The 12,019-nt window shown below is 44.1% G+C and overlaps 1 long non-coding RNA gene across 2 annotated transcripts; it reads right to left on the reverse strand.

The window, feature by feature from the left end:
• Nucleotides 1-3,267: 3,267 nt before the first annotated feature.
• Nucleotides 3,268-12,019, reverse strand: LOC140845835 (uncharacterized). Of its 2 annotated transcripts, XR_012124739.1 has the most exons (4): nucleotides 11,901-12,019; nucleotides 9,831-9,985; nucleotides 6,509-6,655; nucleotides 3,268-3,503 (listed from the first exon to the last, which is right to left on the reverse strand). It is a non-coding gene; the product is annotated as an uncharacterized lncRNA (long non-coding RNA). The 2 variants fall into 2 exon arrangements; XR_012124738.1 differs by lacking the exon at nucleotides 11,901-12,019 and having other exon boundaries at nucleotides 9,831-10,151.

Below are 12,019 nucleotides of genomic sequence, written 5' to 3' on the forward strand. Positions count from 1 at the left end.
TTTCCTGTTTTCCACTGCTGCCTGAGAAATCATTTGTCTAAGGAGACATGGTTCATTCTTTTTCTCAGCTGATCCCCCTCACGGGGTATGTGTGGCTGTGGCTTGTATGCCTACCATTCTCACTGACCCTCTAAACTCCTGGGTTGAGTAGTGGACATGCCTGGAGCTTCTCAACAGAGAACATGGTTACATTTTGAAATGTTGTTGGATTTGATTTTATAATTTATAAATCAGATTAGCTACCTAATTATAGTATCTTCTATATTTCTTCTTCTTCTAGTCATTCTATCTTAATACAGTATAGGCATGTACTGCTCATAGTCTCTCCAAGAAGAGCCCAAGAGCTCTTGTATCCTTACAGCCTTACTACCATGTAATATAAATGTAGCAGATGCTTAATAAATGCTTGCTGGATAGCTGAATGAAGGGACACCCAAAGGTTAATAACGGTGGTGCATTTTCCAATTACACTAACTTTAAATAAACTTAAGGCAGGCTCTGAAAATGCTTAAGTAGTGATTAGTATAATAAGTATTATAAAAAGAGACAGAAATGTAAATACACTTTATTTAGAGACCTGTCCTTCCCCCATACAAACATGTTTTACATAGAAATAGCAATAGAAAGCTCTTGGGTATAGTTTCAGAATGCTGATCTTTTAATTTTGGGAATTAATTCTAAAAATAGAAAGTACATAAGCTTGAGAACCAGCCCATAGGTTTAAATTTTTTCCCTAAGATAATGTTTTCTTCTAAAGCAGAGATAGGGCTTTGCTACCACCCTTGAACATAATCTGAAAATGCATCCCCAGGAACGAGAAGTGATGTGCACTGGTCTTTCTTTCGTTTGTGATAGTGTAGAAAAATCTCTGGATGAATTTTGTTGGGTTTCAGAATATTAAAATGCTTTCCCTATCTCATCCCTGCCACTCTCTGGGACATTGATTTTTGTTCCCGAAGAATAATGATTAATATTCATTGAGTGTTAGCTACTATCTGAGCTCTTTCTACAAATTAATTCCTTTAATCCTCACAACAATCCTATGAGGTAGATACTATTATTGTCTATTTTATAGAGGAAAAATCTGAGGCACAGAGATGTTAAGGAACTTGCGTAGGGACACTGTTATCTATTACGTGGCAGAGCTGAGTTCAGAACCCAGACGGCTAGCTCTGAATGGCATTCTCCTAACACATTTATGACACTACCTCTGAAACAAAGAAGCAGCAGTCCTAACACATGACTTGAAGTGCCACCACACCAGGTGTGCACACCCAGCTGTGCCTTCCACCCCGCACTCCCTGGCCTTGTTCCGGGCTGCTCAGGGACGGAGGGCTCACTAGCACCAAGGCTCAAGGGTCTTGCAAATGTGAGGGACTGCAAGGGCTGGCTCTGCCCAGAGCTCCCTTGGCCTTGAGCTGCGCCTACATTGTAGCTGAGCTCAGCCTCTCTGGGTGTGACTTGGGGCTCACCCCTCTAGACCTGCACCCTAAAAGCCTGGGACTGGCCCTTGCAGGGAGCTGGGCCAGGTACTCTTCCTCCACTGCCTCCACCAGAGGAGGTACATTCCCCACAAGGCAAGCCTGGGGCTTTCCCCCTGGAGAGGTGCTGACTGTCAACTACAGAGAGGGCACTCTGGTGTGCCAGCCCTGGCAAAGGCTGCCAGGGCACACACCGCCCTCTCCTTCAAGGGGATGGGTGTGGGGGCAGTCACACACACACACACACACACACACACACGATGTGCTTTTATGTAACATATTTGCCTTACCACAACTTTCTTTTATCAGCAAACACTCTGAAGGTACACCCATACCTGCATTCCAAAGACCACACAAATCACTCCCCTGCCTGCTGAAAGGCCCTCACTTCCTAAGTGAATCAGAGCAACTGCTGAAGAGAGGTCAGAGGCGGGCCCCACCCTGCCCACAGGAAGTGAGAAAGAGTAAATATATAGTTCTTTTCAAAGGGCTGGTGCCCATGTTTACTAGATGATTTTAAAAGTGAGAGCTGTTTAAGTGCTAGTGACAGCCCCGGAGAAGAACAATGAGCCAGGGGCCTGGCAGTGGCCTGGCAGAGACCGCAGGATTCCTATCAACTCTTTCATGAACAGGCTCTGAAATTCCAGAGCCCGCAGGAGGTAGCTCCCTCTTTGACTCAGTGGCTGTGCCACCAAGAAGCACAGAGGGTTTGGTGGAGGACACCTGCCGTGTAGGGCCAGAGAGGTAGCCTGAGGAGAGAATTCCAGGGATGGGGCCTGGTTTTCTTAGCATCAAAAAAAAAACAAAGGGTCATTTCTCTCCTGAACCTCTTTATGCACCTTTATGTGCACTTGTTTATGCAACTTGAGGACCCAAACAAAGGCTCAGGAGCATTGTGTCTGGAGGCCATGGCACTGCTTGGGATGATGCACGGACCGGCAGCCTGCCATTCGGCAAGGCTCACCATGCAATCCCTCTGGGGACAAGGATCCCCAATTACCAGCTCTAACCTCAGTATGCAGTTTGGACGGTAGCCAGTCATTGTGGCAAACCAACATCCCACTTCTAATCTCTCCAACAAGACAAAGGGGCCACCTAACAAACAGCTCTAGAGCCAGGTAGAGCCATTGATAAATTAGGAAGCCACAGACTACAGAGGACCTGCATGCACCTGTGTCACCCGGGCTCTTGTTAAAATGTGGATTTGGATTTGGGGTAGGGTCTGAGATTCCAAATTCTCCCGGTCAGTGCCCAGGCTGCTGACCCAGGCATTACATTTTGCGTGTGGGCGTACCAGAGAAGGCAACTCTGGGGGAGTCGGAGGATTCTTCCTGGGGCTTGGGGGGTTCAGATGGGTCCTGTTGGTGACACTGGATGGGGAAGACAGTAAAGACTCCCCAGGAGGTGATATACCTGGTCTAGAGCCTGGCCCAGCATCAGCCGGCAGTAAACAGGTGTATTGATATTATGATGATGGGTATTATTAATAGCTGAAGCATAGGAGCGGCAGTGTGTCTCCTGTTTACCTCTCAGCCCTAGGCCAAAATATCCCAAAACAGATGGCTCCTGGCTGAGGCAGGAACTCCCTTCTCCCCATTTGTGGCTTTCAGGTGCAGGGTGGCCCATGCTGCTGGGAGGGAGAGAACTGGACAGCCTTCACAAGAGGACGGAGACTCTCCTGCTCCTGGGCCCAGACAGAGGAAAGGATTCAGGGAGCTCAGGACTAATTTGTTGGTGCAAAAATTTATTCCAAAATATTCTGAACAAGTTGGTCTTTGCACTGAAATGTCACTGTTTTGCAGACTGTCTCTATTTCGGCCACAGTACACCAGTACGTGTTGTTAGCTGAGGTGCAAGCAGAGTCAGGATGGAGATTCACTAGGGTGGGTTTTCTGGGCTGGTAGCTAAGGGCCCACTAAGCCGCACAGGCCCGCCCCCACTGACAGCGAGAGCCGTGTTGACTGTAGGCATGAGGCACTTTCAGCAGAGGGTGGGGAGTTCACTTTTCCCAAATACTTCCCTCTGCAAGATAAACCAGGAGATAAACAGAAGGTATCAGGCAATGCCATGCTCCACTAGGCCTGACCTCTGGAGGAGCAGCAGGGAATGTTGATGAAATGGGCAGGATCTAAAGAGCAATGATTTATTTTCCAAAGTCTCTGGCATTTTCTAATCCTTAGCTTTCCTCTCCTCCCCTTCCCTTTCACAGGGCAGGGCAAGCAGTCTTAGGGCCAACTGGGCACACTTAGTGTTCTCCTCACATGGATTTGTCTGTGCAGTGATGAGGTGTTTCCCACGGCCAGTATTAGTGAATTGATGCTAAGCCAGTTCTTCAGTTCTTTGTCTGCTTGTTCAAGCAGTTAGCCAACATGCAACAATGTTTCCCAGTTTTAGAGGAAAAGGGACACAAGGCCACCCCTCCTCACTAAGCTATGTCTCCTCTCCTCCCCTCCCTGGCACTGGCTGGAGGAGCCCCATCACCTATAGGTGGCTCTCCCTGCCCCATACCTGCACCCCTCCCCACCACTGGGGGCTCCCATGGTGGCCCCTGGCTACCAAAGTTTACCAGGTGTGAGCCCCTCCCACTGTGGAGCTCAGTCCAAGGTCTCAGTCCAAGATGACAGTTAAGTCACCACACTCTCATTTACTAGAGGGAGGAGGCCTTCCAGAGACCCCACCTTCTCCTTGGGCCATACATGTATCTTAGAGGCTGCATTAATTGGTTCATTTAGCAAATAACCCAGCAGAGGACCAGCATTCAGTGAATAGCATACTTACTGATACTAGTATTAACAGCTGAAGCTTATTGGAACAATTGACTGCCAACCATATGCCAGGCACAGATATGGGTCTACAGACAGAGTTCAGCGAGATTTGGTCTCTGCCTCTGGCTTTTTCCAGGCCATTAAGGATGAAGCCGGTGAAGCAGGTAGAAGCAAGGACGGAGTGCTCCGTGCCCCAGAAGCACGTGAGGGATCGGCTGAGCCTCCCTCTGAGAGGTCAGGAAGACTGCGCAGAGGAGCTGGCTTCTGGGCTGGGCTGTGGTCTCAATGTGTCACCCCAAATTCATATGCAGAAATCCCAACCCCCAAAGATAAAGGTGTTGGGAGATGAGGCCTTACAGGGCGACGCCTCCTAAATGGGATCAGTGCCTCATGAATGGGATCAGCGCCTCCTGAATGGGGTCAGTGCCTCCTGAATTGGATCGGTGCCTCCTGAATGGGATCAGTACCTAACGAATGGGATCGGCTCCCTCGCTCCTTTCACCATGTGAGGACAGGCAGCAGGCGCCTGCTGTGAAGCAGGAAGAGAGCCCTGGCCAGAATTCGAAGTGCTGGCACCTTGACCTTGGTCCTCCGGCCTCCAGAGCAGTGAGAAATAAATTCCTGTTGTTTACAAGCCACCCAGTGTATGAAATTTTGTTACAGCAGCCTGAATGGACTAAGACAGGCTGTTTCTTTGGGGCCGGGTAGAAGTTTGCCATGAGAAGTGGGGAAAGGAGGTGTCAGGCAGTGAGAGAAGGACATGAAGACAAAGGTGGTCATGGCAGCGCAGGGCCCTTTAGGGGAGGGGAGTGGAGCGGTTTGGCTGGGTGGAGGTGGGCAGGGCTAGGAGGGCAGGAAAGGTACAGCAGCTTGGGAGGGGTCTGTGCACCCTGGGGGGCCGGAAGCTTGTCCTGTGGGCAGGAGGAGCTGAATGGGAGCAGGGACCTTTGAGGACCACGTGGCTCTAGTGGTGGGGCCCTAAGATGTGATAGGAGGTGGGGTGGTATGGGGGAGGGTCAGGTGAAGGCAGGCCTAGGGGTTCCCTGTTGGGGAAGGTCTGTTGCAGATAGCGTGGTACCACACACATCCTGATACTTCGTGGATTTCGTGGTTTAGGTGATACTCCCTACCTGGTATAGGTGAGCAAAGTTTTGCAGTAGGTGGTTACTATGCCTCACGACCTTGTAACATTGTCCAGAGTAGCTACACCAGGGCACTGTAAAGTCCACAGTTGTTCTCTATGACTTTATTATATGGTCTCTGTACAGGAAGCATGACCCCAAAATAAATGGGTTAACAAATCCATTAGCGTGCTGGCATCTCACTGAACATATTCTCCTCCAAAAGTGGGTATAGCATTCTGCCCGGACTAAGAAGGTGCCTGAAGGGATAGCCCAAACACAGCCTTAGGTTTGTCTTCAGAAAAAAGTCCTAGAAGAATCTTGATTCAGGCAGATTTAAAACACATCACCATAAGGGGAGTTACTGGACTTCCTAACTCTCAAGAACAAATAGATGTGTCTGATTTGTGCAAAGTCGATGTGGATTTCCTGAGAGGGAAATGGCTTGAGTTTCAGGGCCCTTCACTTGCATGGCCCCCTTCCAAGTTAATTCATAATTTTCTATTATTTTTCTCGGGGGATGGGGGAAGGCATAAATACAACCTGGATTTGGCCCTGGGTAATTTCTAATCTGAAAATGACACAGCAGTAACCAATTTGGGCCTTGGCAATATTTAAGCATTTTATGACTCAACATGGCTCCTAACTGTAAGGCTGTTTCAAGGGAAAGAAAGTGGTTTGTGTTCATTGTGCTGCAGATACTGACTTCAACAGACACTAATTTCAAAAGTAAAGTTTTGATGTCAGGCCCAACCTTTCAGAATCTTGTTTTTCAGTCGGGCAGAAACTGTTTCAGTAAGGGTGACGGGACACATTGCCTTGGACCTAGTGGATGCCGACTACATGTTTCATGAACGAATGGTAGTAATTGTGGTTAAAAATTTAATAGCTCCACGCTTGAAGTCTTCAGGTTTTTGTTTTCTATTAATAATTTCAAAATTTAAAAATGTTCCAAGAATAAGTCAAAAAACTTTTTAGTTCTTGAACAATTTGGGAGTAAATTGCAAGCATGATTTTTTTTTCCCTTACCCCTAAAGACTTCAGTGCATATGGCCTACTAACGAGGACAGTCTTCTGCATAACCACAATAGAACCATCAAGACAGAAAATCGACATGGCAACACTACAACATGGAACTTACCACCGACCCCACTCAAGGTTCACCAAGTGTCTGCTCTTTACAGCTGCATGATCCAGTCCAGGTGTAGGCATTTCATTTAGACATCGAGCTTCTCCAACCTCCTTCAGTCTGGAACAGCTGCTCAGTCTTTTCCTGTCTTGCAAAACACTGACATTTTGAAGATTACAGTCAGGTTGATACGTAGCATGTTCCTCAATTTGGGTGTGTTCAATGTTTTCTCATAATTAGATTCAAGTTAGGCATTTTTGATGGAAATTTCACAGAAGTGATTCATGTTCTTACTGCATCCTATCAGGTGACACATGACTTCATTTGTCCCATTATCAATGATATTAATTTTTTTTTTTTTGACAGCTCTTGCCTCAGGTTTAGTTGTACAAACAGCATGGGCAGACACAGGCCTGCTGCAGACAGCATGCCAGGGAAACACCAGCCCTTTCCTCACGTTGGACATGGAGGCTGCTACCTCGGGGCTTTCAGGGGCCTGAGCTCGAGCCAGAACGGGAGCTGGAGCTGGAGCCTGGTTTGAGCCTTGGCCTTGACCTTTGGCCAGCAGAACCTGAGACCCTTGATGCTGAGCACACCAGCACACTTCCTAACCTTGGGATAGGCAATGTAGACAAGTCAACTAAACTTGTAGCTGATGCACTTGGGGATCTTGGGCTTGGCATTGGGCTTTACAAGAACTCTGATGGGTGGACGTGCACACTCATGGCCTTGGCATCCCTGACCTGCATCCTCTCTTGCTTCTTGGTGAAGCACATATTCCTCATGAATCTGGGGTCCACCCCACTAAGAAATTCATATTTTCATCATTTCTTAATGCCAATTTCAGGACTAGCTGTGCATAGTGTGGTTCTTGGACTTGGCATGTCTGCTTATCAGTGATGTTAACTTTGATCTCTTGATTTAGGTGGTATCTGTCAGGTTTTTCCACCATCAGCTTACTTCTTTTCTCTTTGTTTTTAATAAGGACTTATTTGAGATGACACAAACATCTCATTCCTCATCAAGCTTTCATTCACTCAGTTTAGCATCCATTGAAGTCTCTTGTTTAAATTGATTATTATTATGATGGTCACTAAAAGGTGATTTTCTGATCCTATCATTCCATCTACATTTATTGGTTGGCATGTTACTATAAGATTAAACTGTCTCTTCTATCTATCATCTATCTATCTGTCATCTGTCTATTTCAGTATGAACTCTTGGGTTCCTATTTTATTCAACAAGTTTGTAATCTCTTACTGCCATTAGATATTTTGACACTTGAATTGTCCCACATTTGGCTAGTGGAAGCCCATTCAAGTTAGCTTCTGTGTCCTTTTGACTTATCTCCGTCATACTTTGAGTGCATCCTTATTTTCTAGGTCAACAAGATGTTCTAGGTTCATCTTATACTTTCCCTAACTCAGCCCTGGAATCAGGGAGCCCTGGTTGATTTTAATGAAGAATGGGTTGTAGAAACCAAGATTTTGGTGCTAGGTGTGCTCATTGCTATTGGGGTCTCACTGCTTTAGACTCTCTCAATAATCAGAAGTAGAAAATATATGTATACATACACACTCATGTGTACACTGAAAACCATGAGTACATATTCATCCTGCCAATTCTGATGCAATATTACATGGCTCATTCTGGCTTCTCCCTTTTCCATATTTGTAACTCCTTGTTTCAACAGTAAGAAACCTGACTCCCATTATCCTCAACATACTTATTTGCTCAATGTCTTTGTATGAAACCAGTCTCCTGACTCTGACAGGCCACTGCCCTGCCTCAGCACCCCTGTGTGTGGGCCACTGATCCCAAGGGCTTTGGAACTGAATTAGTAAAGAAGGAAGGCCTTCCTTGGTTTTTAGAATAGGGGAATATGATGGATTGTATATACCTTATATTTGTAGATCAGTAACATCAGAAACATGGATCAGTTTAAGGAGACTTCAGAAGTTCTGGTTTCATGGTCTTTCTCTTTTCACTGACAAACTTTATTTGTATGGATGATATAGGTCTTCCTAAAATCCCCAAGTCCTTGGGTTACTGAGACTATTGGGTATTGCTAGTTAAAACATGCATTTAAAGAGAAATTAGTTGTATTTTATCCAGTATTTTTGGCTGTTTTGTAGTGAAAGTGTTTTCAAATTAGATTGTCCAACTTACTACCAGAAATTTCAGTCCTGAACACCTAGTTTGAAAATAGCTTAATTGAGTAATTACTCTGAAAGTACTATTCTACTGGCAAGTGAGTTGTGCTCAGGTCTAGAACAAATACCACTAACTCACCCTTGGAAAGTTCCCGCCTTTGGAGAATGCCTGCGTTACCTCTGGAAAATAGACAGATATCAGGTTTTTTCAAGGTTGGCCAGTCAGGACAACCTATTCCTAGTGGTGTGAACCAGCTCCTTCCTAAAAGGCTTTTCATGTACCTGGTGAAGCTGCCCTATCTGTCATCTATCTACCTTTAGCCAAGAGTCCCAGGGCAATCACTACAGTGTTTTAGCTACTGACCTCTGCAATCTGAAGTGATATAAGGACTATATGACCAAGGATTATGTGAATGTATCTAAGGATTGTTGAATTTAGCCAGAGAAGGGTTTATCTTGCATTCCAGTGATTTTTAGGATTCCTGCTGCAAAATACTACTGTCATGAACCATCCTGCCCAGATCTACCTGATGTCGTATAATTCCTTAGTTTATCATCAAGGGAATAACCAAGATTCTCCAATGCAAGGCACAGAGAATGGCTAGGAACATGTCTGTGTTCCATTCTGACGGGTTTTGAATAACATGGTCTTCGGACACAGCCATTCTTGTAGTATCAGTAACCAGCACCTTCCCTAACACAGATGTACCTCTGAACTGATCTTTAGGTGTTGATTCCATGGTGTGCATTTCTTGTGCTCTACTTAGATTCTTTTAGCAGAAATACCCAGTCTTTGTCATACAAACAGTGTGTCATTAGAATGTGCCCTTTGAGTGACTGCCGCATTCTGTAATGCAGGCTTGCTAGCCAGGGCCTTGAATGAGCTGTTACAAGATCCCAAGTAGGTGCCAGCAGACAGCCTTGTCATGGGTTTTCCTGTAATGTGAGCAATGTCAGTAAAAAATCCTCAAAATTGCAGTTTTTAGACAAAGAGCCAAGTCTAAAGGTATTATAAGATTTTATGTATTAAATGTGGTAATTATCCCCCAGGCTGCTGGAACCATTTGTTTATTACCAGAGAACAATGCCTGATGATATCTGGCAAAGTAATTACTCTAAAAACTCCGCAAGTTCACCTAAGTTCTAATCCTGGGTAAAGCAGAGACAGTAAAATACCTTACCGTGGTAAGTGTTAAGGTCGATACCGCTACTCAGGAGACTGTCACAGATCTGAGTTCTACGTTTTTCTTCTTTCAGTACAGCAGGGAAAGCCAGTCTGCAGACCAGAGGAAGAGGCTTCTGACATCCGTTTAACTTCCTTTCGGCTCCACAGGACCTGCAGGAGGGTGGTCAAATGCTTTGGTGTGGCTCTCAGACGGCTGTGTTCTGACTGTCTTCATCTGCCAGCATCCCACAACCTGAGCCCTTGTGCTCAGTGTTGCCTACAATCTCCATAGCCTTCTCCATTCCTGCATCCTTGCACACAAACTTAACTTCCTACATTGGAGTCATTAGTTCTCAGATGTATTATTTGTGTACTCATCTCTCACTCCCTCTAGACTGCAAGCCAGTCATAGCAGGTACCACTTATTCGTATTTTTTTGTATGCTTGGGACACAGGAAGTGATGGGGATTTGTTGAATGAGTGGATGAATGAATGAACATGTGCATGCTTCAAAGAGGCCATTTAAAACAGATTCTCATCAGCTCAGGTTCCAGCCTGGAGACCGTGTTCACTTTTTAGCAAGAGTAGAGATAGAGAGCACATTCATTGTCTGCTACTGTTTGGTTCCTCTGTTTTGTCAAAAGAAGATTGGGGCAATAGTAAAGAGTCAGGGGACAGGCAAGTTTTCAAAGGCAGCCCTTTATTGGAGCAAAAATAATCTGAGTGCATCACACCCTAAATCACTCTAGCTGGCAATGAAAGGAGTTAAAAGAATGAATTGAAACCACTATATTGGACCACATTCTCATCCAGCATCTATTATATTACGCCCTCAGTTCATATTACTATTTTTGTAGCTAATAGCTTATCAGTTATTTGCAGTAATGGATCTGGTACATTATATGTTATATTTTAATTTATCATATCATATTACATATAATTGTATGTTAATTCTCATCCCTGATACAAATTCTGTTAAAGACTGCTAAGTCTGAAAGTATAGTTTTATATGGTCTAAAAAAAGTGGGTTTGTCTAATTTCTTTTCTATTGAATTGCCTGCTCTTTTGACTCAACCAAATAATCCAAGCAGGTATTTGGGTGTCAAATACCTGTTGCCCAAGTCACGCGCTTTCGCGTTAGGAAAAAACAGCTCCACTTAAATTCAAACTATTTAGTTAAACTTAATACTTTGCCAGTTTCTGGAAACTCAGTTCACTTAAAACATATTTGGATGTGTAATGGTTTGCAAAGTTTGCATTTTTGTAATAATATCCAGTGATACCTCACATGTGCAACACGCACAAGCAGGTAGCACATTTTATAACTTTCTACTTGAGGAGAGGACTTAAAAGTCTCCCTTTGAGTAGCAGCGATGAAAACAATCTCTTAATTGATTATGCAAGATCAATTAACAAAATGAATGCTTTTAAAAGGTAACAGCATCCTCTAAATTATATTTTAAAAGAAATGCCTTTAATTTTTGTTAACACCTGGTTCTGGTCTTAGTTTTGTGTGTTTTCCTTTTTTTTTCTTGCCAGATCAAATCATTTTTATTAATTACCGTCAAAGTTAGAACTTTATTTTAGATCAGTAAGAAAGAACAAATTATTATTGCCATGAAAGTACAATCGGTTTCCCTAGTGCCTATTTATGAACCAAACTATTTTGCTGAAATGTTTTCAGAAAGCTCTGTTAAAGAACCTAATAGAGTTTCAATATCTGTTAAATGAATGATAGACACAATTAAAACTGAAGCTGATATTTGGAAAGGATATTGCTGAAGTTTCAATACGAACGCTTAAAGTTATAGATGATAATAAATGGTCTTAATGTAAATTACTACCTGACTATGAAATTCAGTATGGTCAATGCAGCTCTGTAAAGGGAACAATAAAAATAAAATCACTGCAACCAAATGCTTTACTTCTTAGACATTAAGGGGAAGGGGCAAAAAAGAGAACTAACATTTTTGAATATTTATACACTATAAACTAATGCAGGAACTTCATATATTTTACTTGGTTACAGCAAAATAGGTTAAAGATATGGAAAACAAGATTCAGAGAAGTCTGGAAACTCACATACCATTAAATGGAAAGAGAGAGTGGTAGGCTTGGGATTACACCCAGGCCTGCCTGGATCAAGACAGTCCCCACTGCTGTGCCTATTGTATTTGGAACTTCCATCAATCAGGCAGTTCTGGT

Source organism: Manis javanica, chromosome 13, assembly GCF_040802235.1.
Source record: "Manis javanica isolate MJ-LG chromosome 13, MJ_LKY, whole genome shotgun sequence".
Lineage (NCBI taxonomy): Eukaryota > Metazoa > Chordata > Mammalia > Pholidota > Manidae > Manis > Manis javanica.